Raw genomic sequence first — 21630 nt, 5'->3', positions numbered from 1 at the left:
AGTTGTATCCAAGCATTTGGATGCACAAAATTAGCATTTACTGCCAACAAGAATTTATCTCCCAAACCATACACCTCCAGGATTCTCCACAAATAGTCCCAATTAACCCTGTCAAAGGCCTTTTCAGGATCTAATAGTGCCACTACCATTGATTCTTCTGCCACACCAGTTGCATCAAACAGGGTGATGACTCTTCTAACATGGTCAGTAGTATCCCCCCTGAGAACAAACCTTTGTTGATTTGGTGTGAGTCATTTCTTAATAACAGTGGATAAACGTGATGCAAAAGATTTAGAGTAGATCTTAATATCACTATTTAATAATGTGATGGGCCTATACGAGCTATGATTTTGCAGTGTTTTCCCTTTTTTCAGAAACACTACCATATTATGCAGATGTCCAGGAGGGGGAGCTTTGCTACCTTGTTGCACCTTAATAAACACTTCTAGCATTACAGCAATAGTCTTAAAATATTTCTAAAATTCTAGGGGGATTGCATCCGTTCATGCAGCTTTTCCAGTGGGAAGCCCCTGAATTGCCTCCTCAAGTTCCTCCATGCTAATTCTATCCCCCAATGCCTCCTGTTCCCCCTTTGTGAGGCTGCCTTCTTCTATAGTGCTTACAAACCTATTCATTGCTTGCACATCTACGGGAGGGGAAGCATTATAATGTTCTGCATAATACATGCGGAAAGCCTCACTAATACCTTCAGGATCTGAAATAATCCATCCCTGTGAGTCTTTAATTTCCCTGATAATACCAGCAGCTGCCTTTTGGGGTGCCCCTCCCACCAATAGGCGACCCATCTTCTCACTATATTCGTAACATTCAGAGCGCCTTAAGAGGTATTTTCTCACCACTTTTTTTGCTGAGATTTCATTAATTGCTGCTTTAGCAATAGAAATCTTCTGTAAGGAAGCATTCACCTCCATGTCCCCCTCAATAACCAGGGCGAGTTGATTTTCTGCCTCTTTGAGCTTTAAATATGCTTCTTTAATCAGACGCTGGGTGTGCTTTTGCCTTCTAAGAATGAAACTCAAAGTTTCTCTTCATATCCCTGCCTTTAAAGTGTCCCATACAATCTCCACTGGAGCAGTCCCCCTATTAATTTCAAGAAATTCCTTCAGCCATATGATCATATGGTGGTAGTATTCTGGATCATTCAGAAGCCCTCTCTCGAAGGTCCACCCCCTCCTATTAAATTTAAAGCCCTCCATATTTATTTCTAATATTAGCGGATTATTGTCTGACATAAACCGTGGGCATATTTCCATGCGTGCCCCTGTTAACAATTCGGGGAAGATAAAGAATTAATCTAATCGGGCCAATTTCATATGTGGAGCTGAATAGTACGTGCACCAAGGGTCTGGTGCGCAAAGTTTTGGCCAAACATCCACCAATCCTCTTTCTTTTTGCAAACTACAGAGAGCTTTATATACTCTAGATTTGCATCCATAACATCTATTGGGACTGGTACCCATTAGATCTTTTAAACCATCCCAAGAGCCGTTAAAATTCAAATCTACACATACTATGTAGGGGCCGGCCAGTCCGCTAATTCTACTGACATAAAATCTAACACCGATGGATCATTCATCACTGAGACATAAAGAGGAGCATAAAGTAAAACATCCTTTACTAAGGTGACACTCTGACACAACCATTCTTCCGTATTTATCTGCAACTTGTTTTGTAAACTTATATTTCCTGTTACCAGCTAGTATAGCAACCCTTTTGGTCTTAACATTCTGTTTGGTGCATATCGCTACCTTCAACCCTAAGGAATCTAAGATAGATCTACTGCAATGCTCTACATGTCTTTCCTGTAGACAGTATATATCCGCCCCTAGTATTTTCAAATCTTCAGCAATTTTTCACCTTTTCAAGGGGTTATTTAGCCCACATATATTTATAGATGCAGTTTGCATTTTAGACATATGCCCAACGCCTCTCACCTATTAACCTTGGGCTCATATGGTTGTAAATAGTCATATACATTTTACCATCTCTGGCTACCAGCTTCTTATACCATAAATCGCACGTCAACATTCTTTGTCTCTTGTTCTTCCCTTTTCTAGTTCATGATTTCCTCTTCCGTCTTTATCTCCTGCAATAGTCAATTCCCAGTAATCCTTTTCTTTTTTAATGCCTGTCTTCTGTCCCCCAAGCTCACCCTCCTTCCCCCTCATCTTCTGTCAGGGAGACCAGATCCTTGGGGCCTGCGAACCTTCCCAACATGTCCACCACTAGACAGCTCCAAAGCTCCGATAGATATACCACAGAGCCTGAGAGAGTCCAAGTGGGGGAAAGGGGATTAGGTAGGGAACAGCTCTGAAGGAGACCTGTAGGAAGCAAGAGGCTAAACAACACAATGTCAAGATATAGTCACATTGACTTTCAATAGACTATGGTTCTAAGAGTTCTTATAATGTAATCATGGATAACCTAAGAAATTACTATAACTAGACCTCAAGAAATCTAGGTACCCGGAAACAATCAAGAATGGTTTTATACAATGTTTCATATGAACTTTTCAGGAAATATCACATACTGTCTAGAATACAAGAACCTTCATGAATAAAGTTTCAGAATAAACATTGAATTTTTTACATGAGGACAAAGGCTATCTGAACATTCCCTGGAAACAACAGGAACTGTATTAGGAACTTAATATGCACAAAGAATGTCACACTTTGAATTTAGCATTTCAAAGAAATCCAAAAGCTCAGGATAAATGTGTGCACCTCAACAAACACGGCACACCAAAGTTTTCAATGTCATGAAATGATCGCGCACTCTGCCGATCTAAAAGCCAAGTGTTTTATGCCAGGGTTAAATCACGCACTCTGCCGATTCGAACAAGAATATGAAAATGCCATGAACTGATCGCGCACACTGTTGCCGATCTGAATGCCAAGGTTTAGATGTTACAAATGAATTGCGCACTCTGCCGATTCGAACAAGAATTTGCAAATGCCATGAAATGATTGCGCACACTGTTGCCGATCTGAATGCCAAGGTTTACATGTTAGAAATGAATCGTGCACTCTGCCGATTCGAACAAGAATATGCTAATGCCATGAAATGATCGCGCACACTGTTGCCAATCTGAATGTCAAGGCATACATGTTACAAATGAATCGTGCACTCTGCCGATTCGAACAAGAATATGCAAATGCCATGAAATGATCGTGCACACTGTTGTCAATCTGAATGCCAAGGTTTACATGTTAGAAATGAATCGCGCACTCTGCTGATTCGAACAAGAATATTCAAATGCCATGAAATCACACTCACGCACACTGAGTGTTTCACAACTAGGCCCAAAACTTGAACGTCTTTGAGAACGGGGGCAACAGTTATTGCAAACATCATTAATAGTGCTTTTCAAGGTTAAACTCTGCAATACAAAAGGTTAACATACTGCAAATAAGCACAATGCTTGAATTATGCTCTTGCATAAAGACTGGGTTTTTGCATTTTTGTCGCCCATAGAGCACGCACTGTCCTGATGTTGACATCTTCCCCCCTTCACAACCCCCCCTTCCCTCCGCCCCACCCTTCCACCACCTCCCTCTCCACCCTCAACCCCCCTTAACCATTGGAGCAATCAGACCTCCACCGACCTGAATGATGGTGACCCCAACTGCCACCTACAGGCCCCCCCGATTGGACTGTGTTCCCATAACAAAAAAGAGTATTTGTTAACACCCATCCTCATTGCAAATTAGTGTCCTTTCTGTCTCTGCTCAGGTTTCAGCAGATTCTGTAAATTCAGTTCATTCAGATACTCCTTTGCTTGAATCTCTGAGGTAAATACTCTAATTTGTCCCTTGATTATTGTTTTCAACCATGCTGGGGCCAACAAAAAGGCATCCTCCCCTACGTCCTGATAAGGCTTAATCAGTTGTCTCAGCCTTCGTCTGTGCTCTACAGTAACATGACAGTAATCTGGTCGGGTAAAAAAAGGTAAGGTTGTCAATACATTGTGGGGCATCCGGGTGGGCCTTTTCAGAGATAGCTTGTCTTAACAAATAGTTACCGAAGAAAACCAATATGGCTCTTGGATGTTTGTATTCAGGGTTATGTTCTCTCACTCGCCTAATTGGTGGGAATCTATAGACCCTTTGTATTTCCCCCTCCCAGTCCCACTTTGTGAGCTCTGGAAAAGCGTTGCGTAGGAGATTGGTCATAAATGTCCTGATGTTGTTGCACTCCACCCCTTCTTCTATACCTAAGAAACACAAATTATTGCTCCTCTGCCGATTTTCGTAGTTTTCCATTTTCCATATGATATCAGTTAATTACCCTCCTTGTGTTTCTACCTGCTCTTGCAATACCTCAACCTCTGCCTCCACTATAGAAGCTCTGTTCTACATTGTGTTTAGTTTTTCTTCTATTTCCCCAAAAGTCTTAGCTACCTTTTACACCGTAACCTGCAGCTGTTTGGTAGCCACCCGGGCTCTCCGGCTCTCCATTCGCGTTTCAGTTTGCAGTTCCCTTATTGTGCCATATATAAATTGAAGCATTTTTGTATCTGTTCTACCTATATTACTTATAGGGTCATTGATACTGTTATCTCCTGCGTCAACATTAGGATGCGGGATAGCCTCAGGGCCCTTCTTCAGGCTAGAGAGTCTGATTCCTGAATAGTCCCACTTGAGGGTCACGGCACTCCGTCCTGAGGTGTCTGTCCCAACTGTTGAGCCAGATCTTGACTTTGTGCGCCTACGGTGTCGCCGCTGCTGTTTTACTGTAGGGCCTATAGCCGATGATAGGCTCTCAGAACCTGATGAAATGCTTTCTTCATCTTTGCTTTGTTTACAACTACTACTAATGGCCTCTGAATCTTTGGTTAATGAGTAGAACTTATCTCCTCCATCCTTAGGCACCATTTAGACTTTCTTGTCTCAACATCTTGGCCTTTTGTGGTTTTGCCACCTTCTAAACTTAGTTCTTTCCTATTTTTTTAAAGATGGAGAGAAAAGGGAGCATTCTATAGGCTTCCCCACTCCCCAAGTTCCATTCTAGGTACTCATAAAATATATTCCACTGCACATAAATGTGGTAATTGCATGGTCCTCAATTAGGTATGATTGTTTCACTCTTAAATGACAGTAACTTTTCTGTGTCTCTAGTAGACTTATAATTTGCTCCTGCCTTCAGCCTTCACCACTGATTTCAATGGTCCAGAACTAATATGTTAGTTTTAACATATTTTTTTAAAGTATGCAATTTCTCCAAATAGAACAGTTCACCACTAGTAGCTTTTTTTAAAGGACAACCAAAGAAAAGCATAAAGGTACATTCACATAATTTATTAATTTAATAAATGCATTTCAGGGAAAAGGTAATTTGCAGTCTGAATCCCAATACTCTTTATGCCAAAATAGCCCTATGCTTTAGCAGAGCTGTGTTTTGACATCTGAAGCCTTTGGACTTTTTTGAGGATTTAGTGAAGCACTGCCTTAGGATATGACACATTTCTGAAAGTTGCTCACGGTAACTACCTGCAAATAGGCACCTCCTATTTTAGTCTACACTGTTGAGTAAAAACCAGTATGGACAAACCTATTTTGTAAAACCGATACAGGTTTCAATCACTTCATTCTAACTATCATGAATCTCTCTTTTAAATGAGAATGGGATTTGCAGTAAATTGGAATGTTGCTTCTTCAAATATACAATTATAATATGATTTAGATGTTTTGAACAAATCTACAAGAAATCGGATATGTCAACATTCTAGATCTATTATAGGATTCATCTGATAGATCCGATATATCTGACAGAATGGACTGCTTTTGGTTATACTTTGAGCATGTCAATTTATTTCTCATATCATAATCGTGAACTTCTTACTGTGTTAATATGTGGGCACAATTAGGATATTTGCAACAACCCTTTTATGAGACACTATAACATAGTTATAGTAAATCAGGATTAATTAAGCTGTCGTTAAATTTTGGGACTATTTACTGTAATACTCATACTGTAATATTCACTGAAATGGAAGCAGGCCATCCCTGACACACTCTGAAGACAACGTGTTTCCAAAAATATATGCATATGAAAAAGAATGGCACTAATAAACTAATGAAATGTATGTAACATGTTATGGTTCAAGTAAAAATTACACGTGCATCCCAAATGCAAAGCAAGTTCAGCAATACATTGAAAAACAACACTAAGCAAAATCTACATCTTCTTTGAAATTCTTAAACCAATCGCTTTTGATGCCCACAATCCATCACAAACATGATGATTCGACTATAAAAACAGGCAGTAGATGTTTTGATTGGATTTTCTCAATTCTGTGCCTCCGATTTCTTCTGCGGCCTGAATGGTTAACTCCGAGAATGTTTATGTTTTGTACAGCTCTCAGCAAGTTAGCATTTTCCACTTTCTAAACTTTCTCCATCTCTCTCTGACTCGTACAAAATGTGCTTATTTAACCCCGTGGTCACAGCTGGTGGTTTTCTGGTGTACTAATGTCCTTACCCAGTTCACGCTTTGTTGCTGATGTCAGCTGCCAAAGAGCTGGGAATGCAGATTTTTTTTTTAGTTAGAATAGTGAAGGACAGTCCTGATTTTAATAAACAGCGGTAAATGACTTTTGGTCACTGGAACTTCAAAGGCTTATACTACATTTGACTGAAAGTGCAATAACATTCATTGAGGTAACAACATAGCACAACAACATACACGAATACACATAACACAGATAAAACATAATAAGGTTCAACACAACAAGAGAGTCAACACAGAATCTAATACAACTACAGCACAACACATCACGTTGCTGTAATGCAGCACAAAAACAAAGCAGCACAAAAAAACAATGCAACATATCACTGCAATAAAAGGCCACCCCGTAAATATGCACAATATCTCCTCCAGAGAACTACTTTCACAACAAGGTGGCAAAAGATGTTTGCACCAAGGACAGTCATACCTTAGCACCAAGGCCATGAAATAGCACCAAGATAAATGATTTGTTATGCGGCTCTTTATTGTTCGAGATCAAGTGACTCAAACAAATAACATATGGTTCAGAAGACCCCAATACCACAAGCACTGCGTGTTTGTGAAGAAGTTTCACTCCTTAAAGGAGCATAGAGTGGTCACCACTAATGGGATACTAAGCATAAAAATGTGTTTCTTATTTTATTTTCGATGCTTTAACAGTGCTGTAGCCCCCTGTGGCAAAAAAGAAATGTAAAATAGATTCACATGACCTGATTCACAAATCTATTTATGCTCCTAAGTTCACGTTTTGTGTGCAAATGACATGATTCAAAAGTGCAAAATCATTTTTGCAGTTTACAGTGCATGAATCTGCAATGGTAAATATATTTACTTTCCTAACATAACAGTAATGTATAACATTTCGCAGCAGTAACTCTTCTCTCGGGGTGGTGAGTAGATGTTGAAGCATCTCTTCAGGGGTGAAAGGTGCTGCTCCCCCAATAATGCTTTTCTTGTGAGGTAGTTGGTTCCAGAAACTCGGAATCAGATGCAGCGGTGTCTGTGTCAGGTTTCAACAGCTTTCAAGACACAAGAAAATTAATGTGTCAATGAACCATTGAAGTGTTCTGTGGGACCAACCAATCTTCCCACTGACATACACCGCAGGCATGAAAAATAAAGGGCATCATCAACATACACGTAATGTGAAACCTAATGGCTCTATAATAGCCTGCTGCAGAAACAAATTCCAATTTTGAAACTAAGCTTCTCCTCACTACTCTAAATAGGACCTTTTCACTTGTTTATTTATTAAATTGGTGCTTGGATGTCCACAGACACACAAGTAGCTTTGCTTCTGCGGGGAGATAAAGAATGGACAAGGGTGACAGCAGGGCAAAACATTAGTCTCTGGATATATTTTTTTATTTACAGAGGGCAAAACTAACATGATTAGAGGCTGTTGCGCAGCTGATCATAATTCCCAGTTGTTCTACTTCAGCAAGAGTACCTTGACTCTGAGAAGTACATTTGGAAAAACTACACATATTTCAGTTTTTTCTAATTGTCAACAATCCATCATGCCGAGCGTTGGCATGCACCTTTTGCGATCTCACTACACACAAGTTTGTGTGTCACAGATAACATTGTTACCAATAATTAAGGATTTAATTAGTGAGGGGCTGACACCTGCTCATGATTGGATGGCTTTCTTGTCCATATCAATTATTTCCCCATGGTTCATTGTCCTCCCTATTCATTTATTTATCTGACCCCAGGAGCATGTGGGTTTCACCCTTATTCTTGATTGGTTCAGTGCATCTTTCTTTTTTATGTTTTTTTTCAATGTAATTTGTGATTTAGCACTCAATCAGAGTGCATGTACTCAGGGGCAGCTTCTCCATATGGGCGGAGGAGCGTCGCCCCCTCCTCCCTGCCAGCAGCAAAAGCTGCAAACCTTTCACCAAGAAGGGATAATAAACTATGTTCCAGGTCTGCCTGTGAGCACCCAGCCAGGGAGCTCCCAGCCAATCTTGATGCTGCTCTGAGCAGCGCCAGGATTGGCTGCAGGGCAGGCTGGGAGTCTGTGCCTCAGGGAAGAGATGGAGAAGAGGAGCAGTGCCCAAGGAGCAAGTAAGTTTTTGTTTTATTATTTTTTGAAAATACATTTTAAGACCTGCTCCCGCGCGCCACATTCCCCCGCCACCCTCCACGCGCTGCCCCCAACCCCACCTCATTAGGGAAGTGAGCTGCGACTGCATGTACTGCTCCTTCTCCTTGCACTTTATCTTTTCGTCTCTCCTTACACCAGTCACCTTCTGATTCCCCACCTCTCCCCATTATGTCCATATTCTTCTTTCTCCCTTTACCCTATGCCAATAGCAGAATCCAGTTCCTATCTAATGCTGCAAGCCAGCATAAGATGTTTAATGCCCATCAGAGAAGTGAGAACGGGGGTGGCCTTGCAGGTTTGCAGGCCACATTGTGTGGGCAGCATTGTCTTATAGACCAATCACATTAATCAACAGTGACACTAAGTTATTCTCTAAAGTTCTGGCCGCATGGCTAAGTCAGATTATAGGTAAATTTGTCTCTCCCATACAGCATGGTTTTATTCTCAGGGGGGGGTCCACAAATCATACCCACAGATTTATAGCGCTCTTTAATGCTGCTGCTGTCTCTGGTGATCCCATGGCATTAGTCCTTTTAGAGGCAGAAAAAGTTTTTGACATGGTATCCTTGAGTTAGTTAAGGACAGTTATGCCCTGGTATGTAATTGAGACTAGCTATGTCAAGGTTGTGCAAGCAGTTTATCCAATGGCCAGGCTTCCAATTATTGGAGAGGGGTGAGTCTGGTTAAATACAAATTAGGAGATGCACAAGACGGGGGTGTCCCTGCTCCCCCCGATATTTTTGTTTGTACCTCGACCCTTTGATTTGGAAGCTAAGCTTATATCCAGCACACTAATTCCGCCTATGCAATTCATGGCTGGGACACCCATGCCCTTGTTTACTATGACAATATTGCAGTGGTGACGGCCACTCCTGGTGTGTCACTGAAGGAAATAGAAAAAGACACCCAGGATTTTGGGAGGTTCTCTGGCTATTCCCTGAATGGGAACAAAACACAGTTGATGGGCAATAGACATATACAATTAATCGATACACATGATGTGGAGAAAGCCATGTATGTGGGTCTCAGTATAGTAGCAGGTGTGGATCTGATGGTGGAATCCAATTTAGCCCCAATCATTCAGAAAGCAAAAAGGGATCTATGGAAGTTGGGCAAACTTCATTTGTCAAATTTGTAGCCGTAGCAGTGCTATCAAAATTAATTTTTTACCTATGGTCTTATTTTTTTAGTGTAATCCCTCTTGAGTTTGAGAACCGGTGGTTTAAAATAATGGATGATATTGTATGCAGATTCATCTGGTCACATGTCAAAACCAGAAGGGCTCTCGAATATATGACACTTCCTAGGGACAGAGGGGGATGGACTGTTCCAAATGTTACTTTTTATCAGTGGGCAGTCATACTGCAATATATGTGGTCTCTCACTGGGGTGCATGTGGAAGATTGTTGGCAATGGGAAATGTTCCCCCTATATATGAGCTATTATGTTGGGAAGAGGCCAGGAGTTATTTTTTAAGGCTTGTTGAGCCCAGTTATAACAAGAAGGTCCGGTTTAAGACCCTCTGCCGCTTTTAAAGTCTGGGTATCTAAGAGGAGAAAAATAGGGCTTGGTAGGTTCAATTTGTATAGCCCATTACAGAGAAACCCAGCACTCCCTGGAATTTTTCAGGATTCTTGTATGCTTGATTGGGAAGGTGGGAGCTTAAGAGACTAGGGGACTTTTATGTTGGAGATGGAATAGCTTCTTTTGAGGACTTGCCAGACGATTTTGAGTTCAGTCAGAAGGAATTTTTTTAATATTTACACGTCCAAGATTTCCTCTTAAGGAAAGGAGGGGGACCAAGGGGGTTTGCCAAAGTGGTTCTGACGGAGTTGTTAGAGAATAGCTTGGGTGGTACAATCAGCCAAATTTATGGTATTCTGAGCTCCCTGTCACAAGATGATCTTGAGAAGCATATGGATAAATGGCAGAAGAAGCTTGTGTTTCATAACTCTTGTGAGCTAGACCGAACCCTGCTGTGCTCAGATGGCTTGCAGGTGCAACACTATAAAACAATCTTCAACCTATATAACATGCCAGCGAAAATCACCAAATGGGAGGGGCTCTGAAGCCATCTGCTGCCCACTATGTCAAAATCAGGGGTCGATTTGATTCATATTTTTAGTGCTTGTCCTGCATTAGAAGCATTTAAACAGGAGATCACAAAGGCCCTCATCATAACATTGGTGGTAAAAACTGCCATCTGCCATATTATGACCACAGTTGAATTTCTGACACAAAAAGGGCGGAAATCCGTCTGTGGCCATACAGGCAGATGGTGGTAAGGTGGGGCTGCTACCACCAGCAGCACCAGGCCAGTAGACCGCTGCCAGCCGTATTATGAAATATAATATGGCCTGGCGGTGTTCTGCTGCTGGGTGCTGTAGGTGGTAGCAGTGCCCTGTCTCCTGCCGGAAGACCCCCTGGATCCAGGTAAGTCGGGTCTCCAATAGGGGAGGGGGGTGGGAGGTGTTGTGTGTGTGTGGGGTATGTGCATGATTGCGGGTGTGTGTTGAATGTTGACTGCGTGCGTGAATGTATGGAAGTGTGAGTGTGTGTATGTATAGTAATCGTGATGAGTGTCTGCGTGTATGTTTTGATGTGTGTGCGCATGTGTGTGTGATTGGATGTATGCATGCGTGTATGTATGTGTGAATGAGTGTGTGTTTTATGTGTGTGTGTGTGAAGGGGGTGTGGATGTAGGGGGGTGAGGGGGTGTTTGGTGAGGTGGGGGGCGCAGGGAACGAATTCCCTGTCACTGTTTTGGCCTACCCCCATGGTTTTACGCCACGAATACCATGGCAGTAGGTGGGTTCATAATCACGCAGGCGGCACAGTAGCGGCCGCCGGGCTGGAGATGGTTATCTCCAGCCCGGAGGCTGTTACCGCCAATGCGGTTGGAGTGGTACATTGTCAATGTCATATTCTGCCAGTAAGTACCGCCAGCCTGTTGGCGGTACTACCGCCACATTATCGCCGACAGCCGAGGTCATAATGAGCCCCCAAAGTGTTTTAGAAACTGTGTTAAAGCTCAATGTCATTTTAACCACCCAGATAATGTCATTGGGCTTACATAGTGAAGTGTTTACTAGTTCCGGGCAGCTTTTTGTCACTGTAGCCATGGTAGTGTCACATCTCCATAGCGCTGACCTAGCTTGATTCACATCCCGGATGCATGATTTTTGGTGATGTATGGTCTTGAAAGCACTTTATATACGTGTAAATGCAAGAAAGTCAGGAAGAAGGGGAAACAGATTGGGGCACCTTTTCAAGAATGGGCATGATGCCTGGTAGTTCAATCAGGTGGATTAAAGGGACAGTTCCCATGGCTAGAGATTCCATGTTAGGTCTTCCGGAATTAGGTGAATTACTTTCTCCGTCATGCATTGCAGATTTGGGAACAACATTGTTGCAATCTGAAAGAATGCTTTGCACTTTACTGCTTGAATTTGCACTTTTTCCTATTTTATCTTGGCAGAATTTGAATAATGTTAGGGGCACCTTTTACACCTTAGGCTGTGTATCGTATTATTTTTTTCCTCTGAATATTAATGCTGTAATAGTGTATCTTGAGACTTGGATGTCTTGGGTCAATATTTATGCGTATTCTGCACTTTAGTCTGTGATTGGCTCTTTATTTGGATTTTATTAATTTTTACCAATGTATTTAATAATATGAATCTACCTGTTACTATGTCGAGCTTGGCTTTACCATCTCGGGAATAGTGGTATTGCCATAGGAAAGGACGCTCTGCACTTTATTGCTTGAATTTGCATGTTCTTCTTCTTATACTGGTTGATTCTCAGCAACGGTAGGTGCAAGCTTTTTACCTTCGGCTGTGATATGCACTATGAACACCAATACTGTAATATGGAACCTTGAGAGACAAATGTCTTGGATTAATGTTTAATGCACAGTCTGCTCCTTGGTCTTTGAATGGCACCTTATCTGTTTTTTAAGATCTAAGAGCAAAGCATCTAATGTTGTAAATTTATCGGCTATTATGCTGAGCCGCTTTTCAAATTTGTGTTTCTTTCATGGCTATGGGATGTTTTGTTTCTGTCATTCTCCTCTTGTGTTTTATTGGAAAACCTGTAATAAAAATATTTTTTTTAATCAATCCATTGTGCCAATCGTTGGCAGGCACCTTTTGCAATCTCACTGCAGACAAGTTTAGATGTCTGTCACAGACTACACTGTTACCAATAATTCAGGATCTATTTAGTGTGGGCTTTGGATCTGTCACCTGCTCATGATTGGATGGCTTTTTTGTCTATTTCAATTCTTTCCTCGTGAGTTAATGGTTGTCCTCCCCATTCATGTATTTATCCAACCATAGAAGCATTTCAGTTTAACCCTTATTCTTGATTGGTTCAGTGCATCTTCCTCTTTTTGTGCTTTTTCAAAATGTAATTTGTGATTTAGCACTCAACAGGAGTGCATGTACTGCTCCTTGCCCTTGCACTTTCTCTTTTCCTTTCGCCTCACTCCAGTCACCTTTTCATTCCCACCTCTCCCCATTACATCCATATTCCTCTTTATCTCTTTACCCTATGTCAAGACAAGAATCCAGCTCCTGGTTACTACTGTAAACTGCAGAATATATTTTAATGCCTATCTCATAAGTGAGAGCAGGGGTGGCCTTGCAGATGAGCAGGTCACATTGCATGGGCAGTGCTTCCTGCTGCAATGAATAGTACAGGGAGGGTGTGTGCTCGTGGTAGATGCTGGGTGTGGAGCGTTTTGTTCCCTATGTCATGTCCTGGGCATCTACCTTGATGACCAATTTCTGATTTACATCTGCCCCATCCACCATGTGTCCATGTGGGACAAGAAGACGCCTGTGTCAGAAAACAGCAGCCCCTGATAGGCTCAGAACAGCCCATGCCAGGCAATATTCAGACAACATTGAACAGGAAGCTGGGTGTGTGGTGGAGCAAACAAGGCGTAGCAACCAAGCCTACAAGAGCGACTGTGTTTAAACTGACTTTTAGTTATTTCTTCAGCAGTGACAGCACCAAAGGATCAACTGACAGTCAGCCCCCATGTCCCACTGGTTGGCAGTGGTCTTTGCTCTACGTTTAGGAGACTGAAATTCAATGCTGGTACGTATCCAGGTATGGGTGGGGATAACAGGATAGCAGATGCATGCTGAGCGATCAATAGCCCCCTTACATACGTGGAACACTTTGCCACAGGAGAAAATACCATCAGCCATACACATGGATCTCCTTTAGAGGAGCTAGATCTAGATGTGCAGCATCACCCCTGGTAACCTGAGGAGGGAAAAATCAGCACCGGTCATGTGAAAGCCTCTACACCTAATAATACTGATGATGTATAATACTTGTTAAGGGATGGTCATGCCTATGATATTTCGGGTAGATAGACTGGAGCAGAGGGGCCTATGGAGCACCAACAATTTTTTAACATGGCCAAGCCATTACTCACAAGGTTCAACCCTAGGCGTTTCCCAATATCATATACTGATCATATACTATCATAACTGATCACAGTTAGAAATAACCGACACCAGCTAGTGACATGAATCGCTCATAATATGTTAAACAAAATGAAGGAAGCCACATGTACTATATTTATAATATAATATTGAACGTTATGTCCTACTTCTGTTCCAATATTAATGTAGGCAAAATCTTGTGTTCCCATTCTGAGAGGACATGGTCTAGATGTTTGGACTCTATGTACAATTTGGGCAAGACACAGACTGATTTCCACATGGTTAGTCACTGTGGGTAATGTCACAGCCAAGTGATAAACCAATGTAATAGTATATCCCAAAATAAACAACCAGTGGTGTAGACAGATTTTAGATCATAGAATCCCTAATCTACAGTACACTTTCGAGCACCAACTAAAATGATCTGTCTTTGAGACACCCAAGAAAAGTAAAAACACTTAATAAGACTCAGGCAATGACTAAGGGGTCTAAACAAAAGTCTAAATAAGTTTATTGTACAGATATTAAAATCCATTACAGTTTGAAAACCAGTGACAATCGGTCACTAAGAATACAACAACAAAAAACACCCACTTCATGACACATTTCCAAATTTAAAAAACCCATGTGACCAATAAAATACAATACTAATACCAGGCAATGTGATCACAATAAAATACTCAATTGCATTAATTACACACATTTAGGAGAAGCAGAAAGATTGTTGGCAAAAAAAAACATTTGCATCAAGAGTATACATTGCAGTAATAACAAAAAGTGCAAACTACATTTTTCAGAAGTAAAAGGACATATTGTGCATAATAATTACTGGAACCACTACATGAGTCCTTTAAGATGCTTACATACCTGCTATATATCCTCTCCAATGGAGACAAACAAATTCACATTCAGGTGCACGCACACGATGCAGGCAGTTACATAAATCCTTAAAGTGCTTGCATAAAAATCTAAAATTCAAAAACTTTACTAAAATCAGACAAAGCCAAAGGAGCAAGAGCAGAAAAAGTGCTCATGCACCATAAGTCACTGCTTGCAGTGCCCCTAGGGAATTTGGTTTGAGCAACGTTAATACATTTTAGTCAGCAAAACATTCAACATGATATTATCCAGATCCAAAGATGCAATAATGCCCTGCTGGCAGGAGCAGACCACCAATTCATTCCACTTATTTTGCAACAGGGATCTACACTATTTACACAAAGCTCGGCACAAACATACCACATGTTCAAAAGTTTCCTCCCAACTACCACAGCCCCTACACATTATAACATCCCCTAGGAAGAGCAGCCAGTTAGATAAGTGCTTCAGAAAGCCCAATCTCCAATCCTAAGGACCATACATTTCTCTTACCTATAAATGCCATAAGTGCAAGAGAGATGGCCTACTGGGGCAGCTGGCTGATACGTATTAATTACTGCCCAAGCATGTTTACGTTTAGCAAGAAGGGCTCTATCTGAGTGGAAAGACCATAGCTGGACATTCTTTCTAATTCCAATTTTAAATAACGATTCTGATGGATTATCAGCCCAAAGATCCTCTACTCTCAATATCTGTTTGCAATCATCCAAAAAGCGAGACTGTGACCTTTTTGTCTCAGTAGCAGTAATTTCAAACCATAAAAATGACTCCAAACTGCCCTCTTTTGCCCTCTGTAACTTGTGACATAATTTCAAAAAGGCACCAGCATCTACTGCCCGCTGATCTAAGAGGCTACATTCAAGTCGAACCTGCACAGGAGATGAGGATTTTGGAAAGCAAAAGACCCTCTTATAAATCCTGGTGACCAGCGTATTTAACAGGCAAGTGTATCTACCCATAATGACTTCCTGACCGTAGGTCAATGAGGGAGTAATGTTTGCTCTCATAACATCCAACAATGGAAATAATTCGGCCCCTGAGAGTTTTAAACAACTTTGAAAGAGACCCCTGCACGGCCACAGTTTTTACTTCAATTTCCTTTCTCTGCTTGACAAAGCTGACCTTGGCCTCAAGATGCACCACTAAATATTTATAATAATGGTCTGAAGTGGGTTCGTTGTTCTTATAATACCTCTGCTTCCCAAAGCCCTTTTCCTACCAAAGGAAACCACTTTTGTTTTTAACAAATTCACTTCCAAGTTATTTGAAGGTGTATAAAGTGATAATTGATTAAGCAGCCACTGTAAGCCTAGTGTAGCTGAACATTGCCAAATCGTCACCATAAAGCAAGTGACTGATCCGGGGACCACCAACCTTGGGGGCTGACAATTGACAGCATCAAGGAGGATTGTCAGGTCTACAATAAACAAGTCAAAAAGCAAAGGAGCAAGCACACACTCCTGCTTCACACCACAAAAATTGGGTATTTTCCTTGAGTGAGTGGCCATCTCCAAGTTTAATGCGAACCCAAGTATTAGTATGAAACTCAATTATGGCCCCCAGTAGCACAGATGATATTCCCTAATTCTGTAATTTGGTCCACAAAAAACCTCTGGGGACCTGATCAAACACTGCCTTAAAATCCACAAAAGAGCAACGCAACACAGAGCATGATATCGTTACCGTATCCATCAAAACAGACGGAACTCATAAATTGGTTGACATACAAGATTCAGCAGTAAACCCCTTTGACATTTTGGTATTAACACCCTTCAACTCAGCCCAAGTTCATAGATCTTCTAATACGAGACTGGCATAATACTTAGCTTCATTGTCTAGTAGTGTTATTAGTATATAATTGGCTGGATCTGACCTTGAGTCACCTTTATGAAATTGGTGGAATATGGCATCACGCCATGACTCCTGAATTTGAGAGGTCAGCAAACAATAGTCAAGAGGTTTGTAAGGCAATCCACCCAAAATGTCATGTCCTGCTTAAACAGCACCTGAGGAAGGCCATTGGGGCCCAGGCCCATCTTGTTTTGCTTTAGAGATGATACAACAAAGTTGATATAAAGGAAAAGTCATAGTTAGAGCAATGACTCAAGGGGTAAATGCAGGAATTTTGACAGTGCTACAATGGAACTCTGGGTACCCTTGCACAACAAATCCTCTTCAAGCATGCTTACAGAAAAGTGGCTGGCCAGGAAGTATGCCCATTCGCCCTCTGAAATGTTAATGCTGACAAACCCCCTTTGACCATTTGTCAATTTATTAGTAAGGGTCCAAAATTTACTAGAGTTTGAATCCTTATTGGCACTAACAAGCTTTGCCCAAAAGAGGTCAGAACAATTTTGTTTCTCCTCATAAATGGCCTTCCTATAAGCCTTCTGCGTTTCCTTGAATGTAGTTAATAAGACCTTTGAACCTGGACTCTTTCTAGAAACACTAGCAGCTTTATTACAGGCTTTCTTTAACTCCTGAGTTTCCCTAGAAAAGGCAGGCTGCATGATTGAAACAGAATTATTTGCAAGTTGATGAAATCTTAGCCATGAGAAGGAGACAAAATTAGCCCATAAGTTAATTGGAGATACACTAATAGGCACTTTATAATCAAGATAATTGACACATTCAGCCATTACTGTGCCACTAATGGTGGAGCTCCATTTTATACACTTTAAAGTCTCAGTACATGCTCCACAGACTACAGCCCGAGCCACAGCACGGTGATGAAGGATAGATTTTATAACAATGATCTGGGAGCGATGGTCACTCTCAACTCAAGTGGATATCAGAACGTTTTCAATGAAAGAGAACATTTCCACATTACAGATGGTGTAATCCAAAAAGGAACATGTCCGCCCATCAGATGTCATCCAACTTGGGGAGTGTCTTGTGTTAGACGGCCATTCAGTACTTTATATCCCATGCTGTTTAAATGCAGTACCACTTATTCAACCAGGGAGCTGCGAAGGCAGCCCCTTCGCTTCGACTCTTCAGGAACCAACACATAATTACAAGGATTGGGACCCTCAAGACCTTAAGATGTATCTTGAAACAAATTTGTATTAAAGTCCCCAGTTACTAAACAATCAGCATGGGGCTGATCACCAGCTAAGTCACCCTAAATCTGTATCAAGCGGTTCAACTTCCCCCTTTTTCCTTTGCTGCAGGACTAACATAGACATTTATTTAAAAAAAAGGGTTTGCTGAGGTCTCCAAATACTGATCTTAATGCCCTGTACCCAGTTCTCCTCCAAGATAAGTGGCGTGATACAACCTTTAAATTTAACAGCAACATAAATCGATAAACCACCTGTGTCACAATCAATTTTGTAATCTCTGCAGGCAGCTTTCCAAAATTACAAATCCCTGGCAGCGGGCAGCTTGCCTCTGCCCAAGTTTCCTACAGAACAATTATTTCATGGCAGTTTAGGAACAACATTAAGTCCACATATTGGATCTTCTGAGCAACCCCATTAATGTTCCAAAAACATAATGTCAAAGATTCGCACTTTGATTTTAAAGGCGCCTCAAGTGAAATTCATTCAGACAGCCGATGACATAAGGCTGTGGGCAACCAGTCTCAATTTGTCCCCAACGGGTTACCACCTTCAGTCCTGATACAGCTGTGTGTGATGGAACTACCATGAGCACCTTTCAAAATTGAGAATGGCTTCGACTTGTGGAGGGCCTTTGGAATTAATGGTTTAGACAGCAATACAGGGTACCTATGATAAATGTGTACACTGTTCCAAAAAGGAAAATTATTAAAGAGGACGAGAAAGTAAGACTGTGAAACCGGTATTGTAGGAGTGCCCTCAAGCATCACAATAGGATGCTAGGCATCATCATCGGGCAAACTCCTCGCCAGACCGGCACTGCAATGTCTGACGGGCCACCACACTCAGGTAGTGGCTCTTCAACCGGAAGATGGTTCTACAGGTCAAATTAAATCCGCAGAACGTGCTGACAGAGGAAAAAAGGAGAGAGAAGGATAAATAAAATTGGCTATGAGCACCTGATAACTAGATTTATTGCTTACAATGAGGGTCAGGCCAAGGTTAAAAACAAGTAGGAGTATCCAGGGAATAATGTCTCCTATACTCCTAAAAGAAGGGAAGGAGGGAAGAGTCTTCACTCCTAACACTGGGTCGACATGTTTCGCGCCTACTCGGTCAGGGATTGATCCACTGGCGCTGCATCAGGACCGTTTAGTTATAACTTCTCCTTCATATATCGAAAAACAAAATAAACCAAAAAACAAACAAAGACCGTAAATGCTGGGAGGTCAGTTACAGTCTGCGGACCATTCGTCATAGTCAGTCTAATAGAAAGTCGCCCTGCATAAAGGATAAAACACATATGTAAAACAAAGTGCAATACGTAGACATTCATTGGTGTCTTAATGGTGAGTAGTAAGTGTGATAGGCATCTGGTCCCAAAAATAAACACGTGGAGACAAAGATAAACAACATAAAAGGCTTACCATCCCATGTAAGGATAGGGCATCATAGGGACGCGTAAACCTCATACCCAAGGAGAGTTCACTAAATGAAAAGATGTAAAATATACAATCAAGTGTAACTTGAACATCTATGGATAATTGGAGTCATGTTAAAACAGGGTTATCACATTCAGATTAGTCAAAGTGAGAGAATTCCATGTCTGAAAAAATATGGTCATATCTCTATAATGATATATTGATACACGATCATATAGTGTTCACTTTACCCAAACTGTCAAGTCTATCAGTGGTATATGGGTTCGCATCTCAATCACTTGCAGAAATAAGGGGAACATCCCAGCACCTGGATATATGGGTATGTAGCCCATCATTCATATCAAGCAGTGAGTACTTATGGCAAACGGTTAATAATAGATAAAAGATAAAGTTCGGTCTAGTATCAAGTATAAACTGCGGGATGAGTGCACATTCAGAGTGCCTCAATAAGCGCTGGCTGCTCGTTAGCTAGCAAACTTAGAATTTACACAGGCTATGCAAACGTTTGCAGCGTGTAGGACGCTCACTTACTTGAACTTCGTGATGGTCTGCAGTTCGCCTACCCGAGGACGCGTGCCCCGAATGACAGGCAACGCGCGCTCGTGAGGCGTTTAAGAAGTGTTTGACTAGTTCGGGCAATTAGCCCTGAATGCGTCGCGTCGTGTCGGTGTCGAAATAGACATCGACGAAGGACTGACGCGAGGGCTGATGATGGCGGCGGCCATCTTAGAACAGGGAGTCGTCATGATAAAAGTATGGGTACATTCTCCCAATAGTATATGGGTCAATCTAATGTTACAGTATCCTCAAGCATCGGGGGGGATGGGGGGAGCCCTACAACTGTATGTAATGACATCTTAAGGAGAAGCAAACTGCCCCGATGTAGTTATAAGATGGTGTCTTGCACCTCCATATTAGGACATGAATATGGTCCCTAAGGTAATTCATATCTCCACGAGTCAATCAAGGAGGCTAAGGAGATAGGGTCCACCAAGGAATCTCGTCGTTGAGACCCTCCCTAGCTGTTTTAAGTCAGAAAATCCACCGCTGTTCAGTCCTGAACAGATATTTAGGGTCATTCTCATTGTGTCTGGGTACTTGTAAGACGGTCCACCACAAATCATTAGGGCCATGTCTTGCTTCTAAAAAATTTGAACTTAATTTCGTCGTGATCCGTGCGCATCTGATGTTGCTACGGTGTTCATTAATTCTTAGCTTTACTGGTCTCGTTGTCATTCCTACATATTGTAAGTCACATGGGCATGTGATCAAATATATACAGTGCCGTGTGTTGCAATTAGTGTGTTTTGTCAAACGCCAGACTCCAAAGTATTTCAACTGAAGACTGTCTAACCGTTTGGTCAAAGAACACACATTACAAGAACCGCATGGATAGTGTCCGGAGACCGGAGGAAGATTCCAAAGTGTGGGCTGGTCTGTAGAAACCTCCTGTCTGTGCGGTCGTGTATGAATAATCAAGTCCCTGATGTTAGAAGATCTCTTAAATGCAAAGAGGGGTCTCGCAATCTGTGATCCCCCACTCAATAGAATTTGCCACCTTTTGTTGATAAGTCTTTTAACAGTATTAGAGAGGGGAGTGTATGTTGATACACAGGTAAGTCGTGTTTGTTCATCTCGCATGGAGGGTTCTAAGAGGGCCTCTCTATGGTTGTTTCTGGCTCTTTTATAGGATGAATTGATAATCTTAGTGGGATAACATCGACGTTGGAGTTTGTCTTTCAATTCACATGCCTGGGCTTCAAATGACTGCACAGAGGAGCAATTCCTACGTCGTCTCAGAAATTGGCCAAAAGGAAGGTTATCGCGTAGAGCCTTCGGATGGTGGCTGTCATATCTAAGTAGACTGTTCCGGTCGGTGATTTTATGAAAGGTGTCAGTTACCAGTTTACCATTCACGTTGTGAATCAGAAGATCCAAAAAAGGTACTTGTGTAGTGGAAATGTGCGCTGTAAATTTAAAAAAAGGATCCAAGGTGTTGATCCAGCTAGTAAACAAATCAATGTTAGGAACAGTACCTTGCCATATGATGAGAATGTCATCTATGTAACGACGCAATAATTTAATGTTATTGAAGAAGGGGTTCGTTACTGGTAGAATGAAATTCTTTTCAAGCTGATACATGT

This window comes from Pleurodeles waltl, chromosome 10 (genome assembly GCF_031143425.1).
Source record: "Pleurodeles waltl isolate 20211129_DDA chromosome 10, aPleWal1.hap1.20221129, whole genome shotgun sequence".
Lineage (NCBI taxonomy): Eukaryota > Metazoa > Chordata > Amphibia > Caudata > Salamandridae > Pleurodeles > Pleurodeles waltl.
The sequence above is the reverse complement of the archived record's forward strand: the minus strand, read 5'-3'. Positions refer to the sequence as shown.